Source organism: Nerophis ophidion, linkage group LG03, assembly GCF_033978795.1.
Source record: "Nerophis ophidion isolate RoL-2023_Sa linkage group LG03, RoL_Noph_v1.0, whole genome shotgun sequence".
In the NCBI taxonomy this organism is placed as follows: domain Eukaryota; kingdom Metazoa; phylum Chordata; class Actinopteri; order Syngnathiformes; family Syngnathidae; genus Nerophis; species Nerophis ophidion.
The window spans coordinates 4217460-4237556 of NC_084613.1; the positions used below are offsets into that span (position 1 = coordinate 4217460).

The window sequence follows — 20097 nt, forward strand, 5'->3', positions numbered from 1 at the left end:
CTTATTTGCGCTCAGCACTCTGGACAATATTTACCATATTTATTTACATATTTAATCCACAGTAAAAAGCCTGCACAGGATAGGAGGTAGGAAATACTGACTCCCACCCCCTCAGCACACTGGGAATCAGCATTCTCCTCTCTAGTCAGTTTTTACCAGTCAATTTATACTTTTTATTGTCTCGTTCTTTTACATTGCCTCTTAGAGTGGTCTCAGGCCATATTGTATATTGTGTGGTTTCTTCTTTTTTAAATGCAAAGCACCTCAGGGAAGCAACCTAAATTTCGTTGGACCTGTACATGCTAATGTTACATTTTAACATCATGCTAGGTTAGCAGCATGCTACATGCTAATGTTATAGTCTAATGTCATGCAAGGTTACAACACCTGCATGGTTGTTTTAGCCACATGCTAACATTACATTTTAACATCATATAGAATATCTAAGTGAGCTGCATGCTAACATTACAGTTTAACATCGTACTAGGTTAGCAACACTAGCATAGCTATGTGTACTGCATGCTAACATTGCATTTTAGCATTATGCTATGTTAGTACGACTAGCATAACTATGTGACTTACATGCTAACATTACATATTAAAATCATTCTAAGTTAGCAGCACTAGCATAGCTATGTTATTTACATGCTAACATTACATTTTACCATTGTACTAAGTTAGCAACACTAGAAAAGCTGTGAACTGCATGCTAACATTACATTTTAAAATCATACTCGGTTTGCAACACTAGAATAGCTACGTTAACATCATGCTAACATTACATTTTAGCATCATGCTAGGTTTGGACACCAACATAGCTATGTGACTTGCATGCTAACATTGCCTCTTAACATCATACTCAATTAGTAACACACTACATGCTAATGTTACATTTTAACACCATGCTAGGTTAGCAGCATGCTACATGCTAATGTTATAGTCTAATGTCATGCAAGGTTACAACACCTGCATGGTTGTTTTAGCCACATGCTAACATTACATTTTAACATCATATAGAATATCTAAGTGAGCTGCATGCTAACATTACAGTTTAACATCGTACTAGGTTAGCAACACTAGCATAGCTATGTGTACTGCATGCTAACATTGCATTTTAGCATTATGCTATGTTAGTACGACTAGCATAACTATGTGACTTACATGCTAACATTGCATATTAAAATCATTCTAAGTTAGCAGCACTAGCATAGCTATGTTATTTACATGCTAACATTACATTTTACCATTGTACTAAGTTAGCAACACTAGAAAAGCTGTGAACTGCATGCTAACATTACATTTTAAAATCATACTCGGTTTGCAACACTAGAATAGCTACGTTAACATCATGCTAACATTACATTTTAGCATCATGCTAGGTTTGGACACCAACATAGCTATGTGACTTGCATGCTAACATTGCCTCTTAACATCATACTCAATTAGTAACACACTACATGCTAATGTTACATTTTAACACCATGCTAGGTTGGCAAAATGCTACATGCTAATGTTATAGTCTAATGTCATGCAAGGTTACAACACCTGCATGGTTGTTTTAGCCACATGCTAACAATACATTTTAACATCATATAGAATATCTAAGTGAGCTGCATGCTAACATTACAGTTTAACATCGTACTAGGTTGGCAACACTAGTATAGCTATGTGAACTGCATGCTAACATTGCATTGTAGCATTATGCTATGTTAGTACGACTAGCATAACTATGTGACTTACATGCTAACATTACATATTAAAATCATTCTAAGTTAGCAGCACTAGCATAGCTATGTTATTTACATGCTAACATTACATTTTACCATTGTACTAAGTTAGCAACACTAGAAAAGCTGTGAACTGCATGCTAACATTACATTTTAAAATCATACTCGGTTTGCAACACTAGAATAGCTACGTTAACATCATGCTAACATTACATTTTAGCATCATGCTAGGTTTGGACACCAACATAGCTACATGTATGTGACTTGCATGCTAACATTGCATCTTAACATCATACTCTATTAGTAACACACTACATGCTAATGTTACATTTTAACATCATGCTAGGTTAGCAACACGCTACATGCTAATGTTATAGTCTAATGTCATGCAAGGTTACAACACTAGCATGGTTGTTTTAGCCACATGCTAACATTACATTTTGACATCATATAGAATAGCTAAGTGAGCTGCATGCTAACATTACAGTTTAACATCGTACTAGGTTGGCAACACTAGCATAGCTATGTGAACTGCATGCTAACATTGCATTTTAGCATTATGCTATGTTAGTACACTAGCATAGCTATGTGACTTACATGCTAACATTACATTTTAAAATCATTCTAAATTAGCAACACTAGCATAGCTATGTTATTTACATGCTGACATTACACTTGACCATTTTGCTAGGTTAGCAACACTGGAATAGCTATGTTATTTACATTTTACCGTTAAACTAGGTTAGCAACACTAGAATAGCTATGTTAACTGCATGCTAACATTACATTTTAGCATCATGCTAAGTTTGGACACCAACATAGCGATGTGAATGACATGCTAACATTGCATTTTAACACCATACTCAATTAGTAACACGCTACACGCTAATGTTACATTTTAACATCATGCTAGGTTGGCAAAATGCTACATGCTAATGTTATAGTCTAATGTCATGCAAGGTTACAACACCTGCATGGTTGTTTTAGCCACATGCTAACATTACATTTTAACATCATATAGAATAGCTAAGTGAGCTGCATGCTAACATTACAGTTTAACATCGTACTAGGTTAGCAACACTAGCATAGCTATGTGAACTGCATGCTAACATTGCATTTTAGCATTATGCTATGTTAGTACGACTAGCATAACTATGTGACTTACATGCTAACATTACATTTTAAAATCATTCTAAATTAGCAACACTAGCATAGCTATGTTATTTACATGCTGACATTACACTTGACCATTTTGCTAGGTTAGCAACACTGGAATAGCTATGTTATTTACATTTTACCATTAAACTAGGTTAGCAACACTAGAATAGCTATGTTAACTGCATGCTAACATTACATTTTAGCATCATGCTAAGTTTGGACACTAACATAGCGATGTGAATGACGTGCTAACATTGCATTTTAACATCATACTCGGTGAGTAACACTTGCATACAGTTAGCATGCTTAGACAAAAATACCAAATGTGTTGTTGACAAAACTCGAGGAGGCAGCTTTTACAATTTGGTGAGGATCTGGATGAAGGTGCGGGGTGTGCAAGCCTGCAGTTGAATGACTGCTCCTCCGGGGCACACATGGCTGAGCCAGAGACACATTTTTAATTACCAGGCTGTGATTTGACAGCCTGGGCATGGCGGAGGACAAGAGACACTCCCCGCCTGGTCCTCTTCATTTGTCTTGGCGTGACACGCACACGCTGACAGAGTAATTAGCTTTGCGCAGAAAGGAGGACGCAGCGTAAAAGCGGGGGGTGCTGGTGTGTATCATAGATTGTCTTGCAATCAGGTTCGTTTCCACAGGAAGTCTCCCGTGGCGTTCAGTGGCGCTTTAACCTCGCTGATACGTGACCACCGACCTCAGAACATGCAGGAGGTGTTCATTGGACCGCCTGCTGCTCACCTTTTTCTTCCTTCTCAGTGGGAGGGGCCGCAGCCAACGCCACTCCACCGCCGCACCTTTTTACATCCCATAATGTTTGCATTTTTACTCGCCGCAACAGCCTGCATATGTCATACAATTCATTTAAATCAATGAATACAATTAATTTCATGAAGTAAATACAATGCATTAAAAAATATTATGTGAAAGATTAATACAATACATTGACAAATAATTAATATGAAAAATAAATTCATTTTATTAAATGAACAATCACCATGTATTTGAATATATAAACATAATTAATAATTAAAAAAAATACATTACATTAAAAAATAAATACAGTTGACTCCGAGAGGGACAAGCAGTAGAAAATGGATGAAAAAAATGAATACAATTAATTGGAAAAATAATTTGACAAGTGAATACAATGCATGAAAAAGTAAATGCATTTGATTTAAAAAATACAATTAATTTTGAAAAAAATGTATTCATTTAAATAAATACAATAAATTGAAATATAAATAGGATTAATTTCAGTGAATACGAAATTGTATTTTAATAAAAATAAATACTAATATTTTAATGCATTCATACATAGAAAACATACAATTTATGTAAAAGAATAATTAAAAATAATTTTGATTAAAAAAAATAGAATGTATTAAAATATATGAATACAATTCAACTCACAACTTATTAGAGAAAAAGAAATAATTTCAAAAAATATATTAATTTAAATAAATACATCCAATTAATTTGTATATATAAATACAATCCATTTGAAAAAATAAATACAATTCATTTGGATGAATGAAAAATGTTTATTTTTAAAAATAAACACTATTATTTTTAGGATTTTTTGATAATTAATTAAATTAATTTAAATAAATAAATAAATACAATTTATTAAAAAAATTCAGTGAATACGAAATTATATTTAAAAAAATAAATGCTCATAATTTTGTACAATTTTTGTAAAATGAATACAATTATTGTAAAAAAATAAATTAAAAATAGATTTAATTAATTTGAAGAAAAAAACTGTCATTTGAAAAAAATAAATATGATGTATTAAAATATATAAATACCATTCAACTAAAAAAAGTTTAAAAAATACAATACATTAAAAAACAATTACAATTAATAAAACATTTTTTACAATTTGAAAAAAAAAATACAATTAATTTGAAAAATAAATACCATTTATCAAGTGCACAGATAACATTTGTTTAAATGTATGAACACAATTCATTTGAAAAAATAAATACATTACATGAAAAATAAATACATCACATTAAAAATAAATACAATTGACCCCGAGAGGGACAAGCGGTAGTAAAATGGATGGATGGGTAAAGAAAATAAAAAATACAATTAATTGGAAAAATATCCTTATTAGAAAAATAAATACAATTGACCCTGAGAAGGAAAAGTGGTATAAAATGAATGGATGGAAGGATTTCAAAAAATAATACAATTAATTGGAAAAATAAATGATTTGACAAGTGAATACAACGCATGAAAAAGTAAATGCAATTGATTTTAAAAAAAATACAATCAACTTGGAAAAAAATGCATTTAAATAAATGAATGAATACAATTAATTTCAGTGAATACGAAACTATTTGAAAAAATAAATGCTTATATTTTAATACATTCACACAATTTTTGTCAAATGAATACAATTAATGTAAAAAATAAATTGATTAAAAATAGATTCAAATCATTAAAAAAACTGTTATTTGGAAAAAATATACATAGTGTATTAAGATATATAAATACCATTAAACTAAAAAAAGTAAAAAAAAAACAATACATTGAAACATAAATACAATTAATTAAAAAAATAAACAGATAGCATTTATTTAAATGTATAAACACAATTCATTTAAAAAAATAAATACATTACATAAAATTATCCAAATGCTAACATTACATTTTAACATTATACCAGGTTAGCAACATTAGCATAGCTATGTGAACTGCATGCTAACATTACATTTTAGTGTAACAGTATAACAAATACAAACAATATTTAAACAAAAAAAGATTTAATATGAAAACAAAAAATTGAGATAGAATACGCACAGAGTGATTTGCCAGAATAACATCATAAATATTTTAAATTAATTGACTAAACGCTAAACAGTATTTACATTTAATGTGAAAAAATAGATAATTATATAAATAGTAGTAAAAATATGTCAAATAAAAAATATGTAAATAAATTAATTTGAAAAATAATTACATTCCATTGTGATGTAGAAATATATTCATATAAATATTCATATACATATTCATGTATTTGTCATGACTCGGACTTGGATTGTTTTCCCGAGGTGCAAAGCGACTAAATCGGACAACGGTCGAAGGTACAAACATTATTTAATCTTAAATCAACACAGGAACAAACAAGGTGGTACAAAAACTTGGCTGTGAAAACAAAACTTGCGCCAAGGCAAAACTATGGACATAAACTAAAACTTGCACAATGGCATAAATATGAACAACTACAACAAAAACACTTACTGTGACCGAGAAAAGGATAAGAAAAAAGGCAGCATGGATATCGTGGGTTTGTCGAGGGTGAGAGATGATGTATAGGAGGTGATGTCACCAGGCTGACTACCTGGCAACTACAGGCTTAAATAATGCTGTGATGATTAGTGAAAACAGTTACGTGACATGGGGACAGGTGAAAACTAGTGGGTTGGCATGGAAACAAAGCAAACAAGGAAGTGCAAAAACCGGAAGCAATGGAGTCTTGAGCCAAACAGAACATAAAACAAAACATGATCAGAAGACATGACAGTATTCACCCTCATAGCCATATCTTGTACATGTGTCTATTGTGTCGCATCAGCACATTTTCCAGGGCCGCTCCCTTGTGACAACATGAATATGCGATGGCAGGCAAGCGCCTGTCAGCACAAACGCTCACATGTCGGCGCTCATGTGACCTCCAGCGTTTGTCTCCAGTCTTGGTGACCACACTTCATGTTTGCTCTGCAAAACCCGAGGAGCTAGAGTAGACAAATGAGTTTTAAGACGGGACTTAAATGCTTCTACTGAGGTAGCATCTCGAAATGTTACTGCTAGAACATTCCAGAGTACTGGAGCCCCGATAGAAAACGCTCTATAGCCCGCAGACTTTTTTTGGGCTCTGGGAATCACTAATGCAGGGGTGTCCAAACTTTTTCCACTTAGGGTCGCAGACTGAAAAATCAAAACAAGCGGGGGCCATTTTGACATTTTTCTGTTTTAAAAACCAACACAATATATGTATAACCGTTTTGGTCAAAAAATAAATAAAAATGTGTCATTATTCAGTGTAATTTTGTTTTATTATTGTTCAAGATTTAAATCTCTAGATCAGGGGTGCCCACACTTTTTCTGCAGGCGAGCTACTTTTCAATTGACCAACTCGAGGGGATCTACCTCATTTATATATATCATTTATATTTATTTATTTATGAAAGAGACATTTTTGTAAACAAGTTAAATGTGTTTAATGATAATACAAGCATGTGTAACACATATAGATGTCTTTCTTTCACAAAGACAAGAATATAAGTTGGTGTATTACCTGATTCTGATGACTTGCATTGATTGGAATCAGACAGTAATGATGATAACGCCCACATTTTCAAATGGAGGAGAAAAAAAGTTGTCCTTTCTGTACAATACCACATGAAAGTGGTTGGTTTTTGGCATCTAATTCATCCAGCTTCCATACACTTTACAAGAAAAACATTGGCGGCAAATTCCGTAGCTTGCTTGATTGACATTCACGGCACCCGAGGGTCTTGTGAGATGACGCTGGCTGCTGCCAGTTCATTATTATGAAAAAATGACAGAGAGGAAGGCGAGAAACACTTTTTATTTCAACAGACTTTCGCGCCGTCCCTTCCGTCAAAACTCTAAAGGCCGACTGCACATTTCCTATCTTCACAATAAAAGCCCTGCTTCATGCTGCCTGCGCTAACTAAATAAGAGTCTCGGAAAGCTGGCGTGCACAAGTGATGTGCACGCCAGCTCTCTGATGGATCGCTTGTGCACGCCAGTTTTCCGAGACTCTGTATTTAGTTAGCGCAGGCAGCATGAAGCAGGGCTTTTATTGTGAAGATAGGAAATGTGCAGTCGGCCTTTAGAGTTTTGACGGAAGGGACGGCGTTGAAATAAAAAGTGTTTCTCGCCTTCCTCTCGGTCATATTTTCATAATAATGATCTTGCAGCAGCCAGCGTCATCTCACAAGACCCTCCGGTACCGTGAATGTCATTTAAGTGACGTCTTGGTGAAGATTGATGATCACTCATTTTTAGGTCTATTTTTTTTAAAAGCCTGGCTGGAGATCGACTGACACACCCCCCGCGGTCGACTGGTAGCTCGCGATCGACGTAATGGGCACCCCTGCTCTAGATCAACATTATGTCAGGTTCGCCCCTGACAGTTTGGTTATGTTGTAGTTTTTTCCTCTGCATTTGTCTTTATTTCCTCTGTGTGTGTGTAGTATTTCCTGTCAGCGCTCTTATTTTGTCTGTTTCCTGTGTTTCTTCCCTGAGTGCTGTGTCCCCTGAGCTGTGGCTGATTGGCACCTGGCCACACCTGGTGTCAATCAGCCTGGAGGCTATTTGAACCTGCCTTCCCATACAGTCTGGGCTGGATTATTGTCGTTGCTACCTGTGGTGTCAATGTAGCGTTGCGGTAAGCTATATTTGGTAGCTGTTTGTTCCCTGCTTCCAGTTTTCTTTGTTCTTAGCCAAGTCTTATTATCCGCCTCGTGCGCGCTTTTTGTGAGTACCCTTTTGTTTGTTCGTGTTCTAGTATTTTAATTAAATATTGTTTTCCTGTTCCATGCCTGCCTCCTTCTCTGCATCTTGGGGTTCGTCACAAACTAACTTTGACACATTAGGTCCATCTGTCAATATAATGATTTTAAATATTTAAGTTGTATGCTTTTTTTCCTCAAAGAAAACCCTGTTTTTTGATGGAAAAAACCACAAAATATGCATAATTATCACCCAATATTTTTTTAGGTGGAATATTTGAGATTATAAAATAATTGGAGCCTTAAAGTCAATAACGAATAACACCATTGATTTTAATTCATTATTATTTTTTGAGCAATGACACTTAAAAACAAATCACACTAAAATGATTGGGGATCCAAAAGGGTCCTTCTCATTAAAGTGTTTTTTACTGTTTACTTTTAACACAAAAATCTCGAGATCAACTTCAGATCTGTCCGTCAATTATAAGTTTTATTGTTGTTTATGTTTTTTGTTTGTTCATTTTAGGCCCTTTTAAAAAAAACAGCTCAGTTTTTTATATGTCAAACACAAAATATGCAACATTTTCCCCCCCAAAAATATCTCAAAGTGGAAAATTTAACGTGGCGTGGCGCAGTGGGAGAGTGGCCGTGCGCAACCCGAGGGTCCCTGGTTCAAATCCCACCTAGTACCAACCTCATCACGTCCGTTGTGTCCTGAGCAAGACACTTCACCCTTGCTCCTGATGGGTGCTGGTTGGCGCCTTGCATGGCAGCTCCCTCCATCAGTGTGTGAATGTGTAAATGTGGAAGTAGTGTCAAAGCGCTTTGAGTACCTTGAAGGTAGAAAAGCGCTATACAAGTACAACCCATTTATCATTTAAGTGTTTGGAGCCTTGAATAGATCAATAATTCATAATGACATTGATTTTGATTCATTATTATTTTTTAAAGCAAGAAACAGCCTGCATGATGTCAGGACTTGGACTATGGGATAGTTTGTTTTTCCAACGCAAAGGAAAATTGGCACGAGCGAGACGTGAATGTGAGTACATATTTATTTATGACTAACACTACCAAACTACAACAAATGGCGCGCACAATGGCGTAGAACAAACTAGACTACTGGAAACAAAACTAAACAACTGTGACATAACTAAACCAAAAACGTACTGGACATGAGCAGGAGGGAATAAACGGCACGGCTTGGCATGAATCGGGTTGAGGGACATGTAAAGTTGCCAGACTGACTTCCTGGCAACTTGCGGTTTAAATAATAGCTATGATGATTGAAAACAGGTGCATGAGATGGGGATAGGGGCGTGGCATGAGGGCAAGGTGAAAATTATCGCAGATCTTCAATTTCGACTCTTTAAATATTCCAACTGCTTCCACAGTGAAGTGTTTTAAGTCTCGTCTTAAGACCCACTTTTATTCTTTGGCTTTTAACACTACGTGAGTTGTGTGGTCCTCTGTGTTTTTTATATTTAGATTTCTATTTTACTGTTTTAATTCCTTTTACCCTTTAAAATGGTTTTTAATCACATTTATTTTGTACTGTTTTTATATTGGTTTTATATGTATTTAATTTTTGGTTTTACTCAGTCATTGGTGGAGCTTACTATTGTTTTTAATATTGTTTTTAACATGGCTGTGCAGCACTTTGGAAATGTTCTTGTTGTTTAAATGTGCTATATAAATCAAGTGGATTGGATTTAAAATTCAAAATTCAACCCAAAATAATGAATAGAAAAACTAGCTAATTTGAACATTTTTGGAAAAATAAAAAATAATAATTTATGGAACATCATTAGTAATTTTTCCTGATTAAGATTAATTTCAAAATGTTGATGACTTGTTTTAAATAGGTTAAAATCCAATCTGCACTTTGTTAGAATATATAACAAATTGGACTTAGCTATATTTCTAACAAAGACAAATCATTATTTTTTCTGGATTTTCCAGAACTAACATTTAAAAGATATTCAAAATACTTTGAAATAAGATTTAAATTTGACTCTACAGATTTTCTAGATTTGCCAGATTTTTTTTTTTTAAATTTTAATCATAATGTGAAGTGTGAAGTGAATTATATTTATATAGCGCTTTTCTCTAGTGACTCAAAGCGCTTTTACATAGTGAAACCCAATATCTAAGTTACATTTAAACCAGTGTGGGTGGCACTGGGAGCAGGTGGGTAAAGTGTCTTGCCCAAGGACACAACGGCAGTGACTAGGATGGCGGAAGCGGGAATCGAACCTGCAACCCTCAAGTTGCTGGCACGGCCACTCTACCAACCGAGCTATAAGTTTGAAGAAAAATTTCACACATATTCTTCGCTGAAAAAACAGAAGCTAAAATGAAGAATTAAATTAAAATGTATTTATTATTCTTTACAATAAAAAAATAAAAAATACTTGAACATTGATTTAAATTGTCAGGAAAGAAGAGGAAGGAATTTAAAAGGTAAAAAGGTATATGTGTTTAAAAATCCTAAAAATCATTTTTAAGGTTGTATTTTTTCTCTAAAATTGTCTTTCTGAAAGTTATAAGAAGCAAAGTAAAAAATATAAACAAGTGAAGACCAAGTCTTTCAAATATTTTCTTGGATTTTCAAATTCTATTTGAGTTTTGTCTCTCTTAGAATTAAAAATGTCCAGCAAAGCGAGACCAGCTTGCTAGTAAATAAATACAATTTAAAAAAATAGAGGCAGCTCACTGGTAAGTGCTGCTATTTGAGCTATTTTTAGAACAGGCCAGCGGGCGACTCATCTGGTCCTTACGGGCGACCTGGTGCCCGCGGGCCCCGTCTTGGTGACCCCGGGCGTACGCTATAAAATACTGTATCCACTGACGTCACGGCCCGGTTTTTTCCCCACCTTTTTGCTAATGGATGCTTTAGTGTGGCGCTGCTTCAGTGGTGAGTTCAGTGGTGAGTTCAGTGGTGAGTTCAGTGGCGAGTTCAGTGGCGAGTTCAGTGGTGAGTTCAGTGGTGAGTGCAGTGGTGAGTTCAGTGGTGAGTTCAGTGGTGAGTTCAGTGGCGAGTTCAGTGGCGAGTTCAGTGGCGAGTTCAGTGGCGAGTTCAGTGGCGAGTTCAGTGGCGAGTTCAGTGGCGAGTTCAGTGGCGAGTTCAGTGGTGAGTGCGCCGCCAGGATTTACGAGGGCTGGAATTCCCTTCCTCTGCAGATCTGCTCATGCAGAGTAATGGCTCCATTTGGCGGAGGCAGACCGGCCCAGACTTGATGGACAATGGTCCTGTGGAGGCGGAGGGAGAGAGGGAGAGGGGGAAGAGGTGACTCGGTCAGAACATCCACTCAAAGGAAGAGTTGTGTGCGTCACGTGGACTAAAAGCCAGCAGAAGCATGAAAAAAGGCAGAGCAAATATGTCTGGAAATAAAAATGAAACCTTTCCCTTTGGTTTCTTTTTGTGTTGAAGACACCAGACAGTCAGACTCTCTAAAAAGTCTCATATAATCAATCAATCAATCAATGTTTATTTATATAGACCTAAATCACAAGTGTCTCAAAGGGCTGCACAAGCCATGAAGACACCCTCGGCTCAGATCCCACATCAGGGCAAGGAAAAACTCGGGACGATGAGAAACCTTGGAGGGGACCGCAAACGGTGCAATGGACGTCGAGTGGATCTAGTGTGAGAGTCCAGTCCATAGTGGATCTAACATAATAGTGAGAGTCCAGTCCATAGTGGATCTAACATAATAGTGAGAGTCCAGTCCATAGTGGATCTAACATAATAGTGAGAGTCCAGTCCATGGTGGATCTAACATAATAGTGAGAGTCCAGTCCATAGTGGATCTAACATAATAGTGAGAGTCCAGTCCATAGTGGATCTAACATAATAGTGAGAGTCCAGTCCATAGTGGATCTAAAATAATAGTGAGAGTCCAGTCCATAGTGGATCTAACATAATAGTGAGAGTCCAGTCCATAGTGGATCTAACATAATAGTGTGAGTCCAGTCCATAGTGGATCTAACATAATAGTGAGAGTTCAGTCCATACTGGATCTAACATAATAGTGAGAGTCCAGTCCATAGTGGATCTAACATAATAGTGAGAGTCCAGTCCATAGTGGATCTAAAATAATAGTGAGAGTCCAGTCCATAGTGGATCTAACATAATAGTGAGAGTCCAGTCCATAGTGGATCTAACATAATAGTGTGAGTCCAGTCCATAGTGGATCTAACATAATAGTGAGAGTCCAGTCCAAAGTGGATCTAACATAATAGTGTGAGTCCAGTCCGTAGTGGATCTAACATAATAGTGAGAATCCAGTCCATAGTGGATCTAATATAATAGTGTGAGAGTCCAGTCCATAGTGGATCTAACATAATAGTGAGAGTCCAGTCCATAGTGGATCTAACATAATAGTGAGAGTCCAGTCCATAGTGGATCTAACATAATAGTGTGAGAGTCCAGTCCATAGTGGATCTAACATAATAGTGAGAGTCCAGTCCATAGTGGATCTAACATAATAGTGAGAGTCCAGTCCATAGTGGATCTAACATAATAGTGAGAGTCCAGTCCATAGTGGGGCCAGCAGGAGACCATCCCAAGCAGAGACAGGTCAGCAGCACAGAGATGTCCCCAACCGATGCACAGGCGAGCGGTCCACCTCGGGTCCCGACTCTGGACAGCCAGCACTTCATCCATGGCAAAGGGACCTGTGGCCCCCCCTCCCTCCCTCCATGAAGGAAAGGGGGGCAAAGCAGAAAAGAAACGGCAGATCAACTGGTCTAAAATGGGGGTCTATTTAGAGTATACGAATGAGTTTTAAGATGGGACTTAAATTCTTCTACCAAAATGGATACATGGATGATACATCAGAGGTTTGGGAGAATGTCATGTGGTCAGATGAAACCAAAATAGAACTTTTTGGTATAAACTCAACTGGTGGTGTTTGGAGGAAGAAGAATACTGAGTTGCATCCCAAGAACACCATACCTACTGTGAAGCATGGGGGTGGAAACATCATGCTTTGGGGCTGTTTTTCTGCTAAGGGGACAGGACGATTGATCCGTGTTAAGGAAAGAATGAATGGGGCCATGTATCGTGAGATTCGGAGCCAAAACCTCCTTCCATCAGTGAGAGCTTTGAATGGTTGACCAAATACTTATTTTCCACCATCATTTACAAATAAATTCTTTAAAATTCCCACAATGTGAATTCCTGGGTTCTTTTTTCACATTCTGTCTCTCACAGTTGAAGTGTACCTATGATGAAAATGACAGACCTCTGTCATCATTTGAAGTGGGAGAACTTGCACAATCGCTCGCTGACTAAATACTGTTTTGCCCCACTGTACTTTGTGTGTGTGATAGTGCACATGTATTTGTGGTGGTCAACATTTGTTTGTGGTGGTCAACATTTGTTTGTGGTGGATTACATGTATTTGTGGTGGTCAACATGTATTTGTGGTGGTCAACATTTGTTTGTGGTGGTCAACATTTGTTTGTGGTGGATTACATGTATTTGTGGTGGTCAACATTTGTTTGTGGTTGTCAACATGTATTTGTGGTGGTCAACATTTGTTTGTGGTTGTCAACATGTATTTGTGGTGGTCAACATTTGTTTGTGGTTGTCAACATGTATTTGTGGTGGTCAACATTTGTTTGTGGTGGTCAACATTTGTTTGTGGTGGATTACATGTATTTGTGGTGGTCAACATTTGTTTGTGGTGGTCAACATGTATTTGTGGTGGTCAACATGTATTTGTGGTGGTCAACATGTATTTGTGGTGGTCAACATTTGTTTGTGGTTGTCAACATGTATTTGTGGTGGTCAACATGTATTTGTGTCGATCCACATGTATTTGTGGTGGTCAACATTTGTTTGTGGTGGTCAACATGTATTTGTTGTGGTCAACATGTATTTGTGGTGGTCAACATGTATTTGTGGTGGTCAACATGTATTTGTGGTGGTCAACATGTATTTGTGGTGGTCAACATTTGTTTGTGGTGGTCAACATTTGTTTGTGGTGGATTACATGTATTTGTGGTGGTCAACATTTGTTTGTGGTGGTCAACATGTATTTGTGGTGGTCAACATGTATTTGTGGTGGTCAACATGTATTTGTGGTGGTCAACATTTGTTTGTGGTTGTCAACATGTATTTGTGGTGGTCAACATGTATTTGTGTCGATCCACATGTATTTGTGGTGGTCCACATTTGTTTGTGGTGGTCAACATGTATTTGTTGTGGTCAACATGTATTTGTGGTGGTCAACATGTATTTGTGGTGGTCAACATGTATTTGTGGTGGTCAACATGTATTTGTGGTGGTCAACATGTATTTGTGGTGGTCAACATGTATTTGTGGTAGTCAACATTTGTTTGTGGTGGTCAACATGTATTTGTGGTGGTCAACATGTATTTGTGGTGGTCAACATGTGTTTGTGTCGATCCACATGTATTTCTGTCGATCCACATGTATTTGTGGTGGTCAACATGTATTTGTGGTGGTCAACATTTGTTTGTGGTGGATTACATGTATTTGTGGTGGTCAACATGTATTTGTGTCGATCCACATGTATTTGTGGTGGTCAACATGTATTTGTGGTGGTCAACATGTATTTGTGGTGGTCAACATTTGTTTGTGGTGGATTACATGTATTTGTGGTGGTCAACATGTATTTGTGTTGATCCACATGTATTTGTGTCGATCCACATGTATTTGTGGTGGTCAACATGTATTTGTGTCGATCCACATGTATTTGTGTCGGTCCACATGTATTTGTGTCGATCCACATGTATTTGTGTCGATCCACATGTATTTGTGGTGGTCAACATGTATTTGTGGTGGTCAACATGTATTTGTGGTGGTCAACATGTATTTGTGGTGGTCAACATTTGTTTGTGGTGGATTACATGTATGTGTGGTGGTCAACATGTATTTGTGTTGATCCACATGTATTTGTGTCGATCCACATGTATTTGTGTCGATCCACATGTATTTGTGGTGGTCAACATGTATTTGTGGTGGTCAACATGTATTTGTGGTGGTGAACATGTATTTGTGTCGATCCACATGTATTTGTGTCGATCCACATTTGTTTGTGGTGGTCAACATGTATTTGTGGTGGTCAACATTTGTTTGTGGTGGTCAACATGTATTTGTGGTGGTCAACATCTATTTGTGGTGGTCAACATGTATTTGTGTCGATCCACATGTATTTGTGTCGATCCACATGTATTTGTGGTGGTCAACATTTGTTTGTGGTGGTCAACATGTATTTGTGGTGGTCAACATGTATTTGTGTCAATCCACATGTATTTGTGGTGGTCAACATTTGTTTGTGGTGGTCAACATGTATTTGTGGTGGTCAACATTTGTTTGTGGTGGTCAACATTTGTTTGTGGTGGTCAACATGTATTTGTGGTGGTCAACATCTATTTGTGGTGGTCAACATGTATTTGTGTTGATCCACATGTATTTGTGGTGGTCAACATTTGTTTGTGGTGGTCAACATGTATTTGTGGTGGTCAACATGTATTTGTGGTGGTCAACATGTATTTGTGTCGATCCACATGTGTTTGTGGTGGTCAACATGTATTTGTGGTGGTCAACATGTATTTCCACTCCCCCGGTTATATTTTTGCCGGTCCACATGAATTTTCGGTGGTCTACATGTATTGGTGTCAGTCCGCATGTATTTGTGGCGGTCCACAAAGTTAGCAGCATTCCCCCAAAGTAAACGTTGCAATGGTAGTTTAATGAGGATCAGGTTCAACGTGACCTTGTTGTGTAATGTTGGTCATCCTCAATGAACCGAAGACTTCATGCTAAAAAATAAACAGAAACAACACAAGTAAGACGATCAGTTTATTTTGTCATCTAAACAATTTAGTAAAGACTTCTAGTGAGTGACATCATAGTGATATCAATGTGTCCACTTTGTGTACTTCAACATATCCATTATTCTCAGGCTAAAATGTATGAAATGTTGAAGTGTGATGCATTAAATGCAAAACACACTTCTTGTGTCGAGGCTGTTTAGTTTTTCCGAAACAGTTTGGATCAGACGGCCCAAAAAAAAGCATGGATCACGTCGTCGTCCTCCTTCCTGTCCTCACCGCCGTCTTCTTGTCTTCCCACACAGCGGGCGCGGCTTGAAGCGCCGAGCGAGTTGCAGACCACGAGTCTGAGTGCGGCGGCGTGAGGAGACCAGGTGAAAAAAAAAAAAAAAACACACAAAAAAATGACAACAGACTTTTTTTTAACACTATTTAGTAGAGGTCGGAATTTTTGGGGCAATCTGGCAAATCGATCCCGATTCTTTGGGTGACGATTCGATTCAGAATCGATTCTTGATTTAACACGATTCTGATAATATTTGATGACGTATCTAAGTTACAAGATAGATAGATAGATAGATAGTACTTTGTTGATTCCTTCAGGAAAATTAAAATTCCAGCAGCAGTGTACAGAGTTGAGGTCAATTTAAATTAAAGTAAAAAGTAAATAATGGGGGTTTAAATGGAAACAAAATAGAGAAATATTACAGTAAGAATGAAAAATAAAAAGCAACAATGGGAATAACAATCTAACAGTAAAATAAGAATATAACAAGACAAAGTAGGCAGTAGTGACCATGTTATGAAAACGTATTGCACTGCACAATAAGACCTTTGGGGAAAAAAGTGACAGGTAACAAAAACTCCTTTTGGATGACTTATACGTGCAGTGTTGGCCTGAAAAAAACAAAGTCTTATTAAAGATGTATTTTTAATGTTGAATTTACAAAAATCACATAATGTTAATCTGATTTTAAAAGAAATAGAGCAACTCCAAGCCAATCCCAGCTTTACAATACTTAGGATGTACATTTACAAAGCAATTGAGAAGACGTACGTCGTGGAAATTTCTTAAAGACGATCCTTTAGTGAGAAATAGCTTTAAAATTATTTATTAAAGTAACAAACAAATAATAACAAGCGAGACCAAACCAGAACGACACATCCGTTCGTTCCAGCTTGTTCCAACCCCTTTAGAATTGGACATGACAATTGTACATTCTCAAAGGTCCCACCCTCCATGCTCATTTACATACAGTACACCAGTGGAATGAATACCCAAAGTCCTGTGAGGGGGAAAAGGGTGTCGTTAGCCCAGAAGAGGGGGGTCACTCAGGAAAGGGGAACAATTTAGCTCTGTTGGGGGTCAAGAATAAATGACACATATGCCCAGGTCAACTAAAGTCCACATGTTACATCAAAGACACAGGAGACAGAGCTTGATCAGACAATAGACCTCTTGCTAAGTGTCACATTCCTGAGCCCAATAAACGACTTTTGGCGACCCGTTCAAAGAACATCTTCAATTAAACGAGTACAAGTAATTTCGCTATCACACGTACGAATACAATACAGACAAAAGGAAAGACAAAAAGTAATAAAAGCAACGGTATCGGAACAATAATATTACAAACCCTGTTTCCATATGAGTTGGGAAATTGTGTTAGATGTAAATATAAACAGAATACAATGATTTGCAAATCCTTTTCAACCCATATTCAGTTGAATATGCTACAAAGACAACATATTTGATGTTCAAACTCATAAACTTGTTTTTTTTTTTGCAAATAATCATTAACTTTAAAGTTAAGTTAAAGTACCAATGATTGTCACAGACATACTAGACCTCACCCCCCTCACCTCCCTCACCCCCTCACCTCCCTCACCTCCCTCACCTCCCTCACCTCCCTCACCCCCTCACCTCCCTCACCTCCCTCACCTCCCTCACCTCCCTCACCTCCCTCACCTCCCTCACCTCCCTCACCTCCCTCACCTCCCTCACCTCCCTCACCTCCCTCACCTCCCTCACCTCCTTCACCCCCTCACCTCCCTCACCTCCCTCACCCCCTCACCTCCCTCACCTCCCTCACCTCCCTCACCTCCCTCACCTCCCTCACCTCCCTCACCCCCTCACCTCCCTCACCTCCCTCACCTCCCGCTGCCATCATCTGCCTAGCAACCTGATAAATAAAGAGCCATAAAGTGTGTGCAAATGTCCGACGATACGCTGTGAAAAAAATATATATAAATAAAATTATTAAAAACACAAATGAATGAAATATACAAAGAATAACATCATTATTAAATAATAATAAAAAAATTAATAAATAAATAAAATATGGAGAAATAAAAAAATAAAATGTATGTGTGGAAAAAAAAGACAAGTGCAATCAAAAAATAATAAATTATAAATACAATTTAAGAAATATAAGTTAAAATTTCACCAAAAATAGTAAAAAAAAAGGCGTTTGTGAAAACATTTATAAAAAATACATAAATTAATAATACAATACAAAAATACAAAAAATATGATACTATGTAGTAGGCATTTAAAAAATAATAATAATTTAAAAAACACAAAAAATAATTAAAAACACAAATGAATAAAATATACAAAGAATAAAATCATTATTAGATAATACAAAAAATTGTTAAAAATAAATAAAATATGGAGAAATGAAAAATAAAATTTATTTGTAGAAAAAAAAGACAAGTGCAATCAAAAAATAACTAACTATGAATACAATCTAAGAACTATAAGTACACATTTTACGAAAAATAAAAGGCATTTGTGAAAACATTTATAAAAAATAAATACATTAATTAATTAAATAAATGAATTAAATAAGCAGATAATACAAGTACAAAAATATGACGGTTTGTAGTAGGCGTTTTAAAAAAAAAAACACACAAAAAAAATGTGTTAAAAACACAAATTAATAAAATATACAAAGAATAAAATAATTATTAGATAATAAAAAAGTTTAAAAAAATGTAATAAATCCAGAGAAATTAAAAATAAAATTTATGTGTGGGAAAAAAAGACAAAGGCAATCAAAAAATTACAAATTATAAATGCATTTTAAGAAAAATAAGTAATAATTTGAACAAAAATAATAAAAGGCATTTGTGAAAACATTTATCAAAAAATACAAAAATTAATTAATGAGATAAATAAATAAAATATATAGATAATAAAAATACAAAAAATACAAAAAAGTATGTAGTAGGTGTTTAAAAAAACAACACAAAAAAATTAATTCAAAACACAAATGCGTAAAATATACAAAGAATTAAATCATTATTAGATAATAAAAAAAAAGTTAAAAATCAATAAAAGATGGAAAAATTACGAATAAAATTTATGGGTGGAAAGAAGACAAGTGCAATCAAAAAATAAAAAATTATAAATGTAATTTAAGAAATATAAGTAAACATTTGACCAAAAATAATAAAACGCATTTGTGAAAACATTTGTAAAAATACATAAAGTAATTAATGAAATAAATAAATAAAATGTATCGGTAATACAAATACAAAAATACAAAATATTTGATAGTACATAGTAGGCGTTTAAAAAGAAAATAAAAAAACCCACATATAAATTACCGTAATTAAAATGAATAAAATATACAAAGAATAAAAACCTTATTATAAAAAGTAGTAAATAAATAATTGAAATATGGAAAAATGAAAAATGAAATGTATGTGTGGAAAAAAAAAGACAAGTGCAATCAAAAAAAAGCAAATTATTAATACAATCTAAGAAATATAAGTAAACGTTTGACCAAAAATAATAAAAGGTCTTTGTGAAAACATTTAGAAAAAAAAACATATATTAATTCATGAGATAAATAAAAAAATATATGAAGAATAAAAATACAAAAAAT

At 35.6% G+C, this 20097-nt stretch overlaps 1 protein-coding gene across 2 annotated transcripts in view; it reads left to right on the forward strand.

Moving 5' to 3' along the window:
- Positions 1-20097, forward strand: part of LOC133548990 (guanine nucleotide-binding protein G(I)/G(S)/G(O) subunit gamma-2) — a 50967-nt gene that overhangs the window by 21215 nt on the left and 9655 nt on the right. For both annotated transcript variants that reach the window (XM_061893989.1, XM_061893988.1), the window contains exon 2: positions 16513-16581. The gene's annotated coding sequence lies outside the window, so the exon portion shown is untranslated. The remainder of the gene's footprint in view (positions 1-16512; positions 16582-20097) is intronic.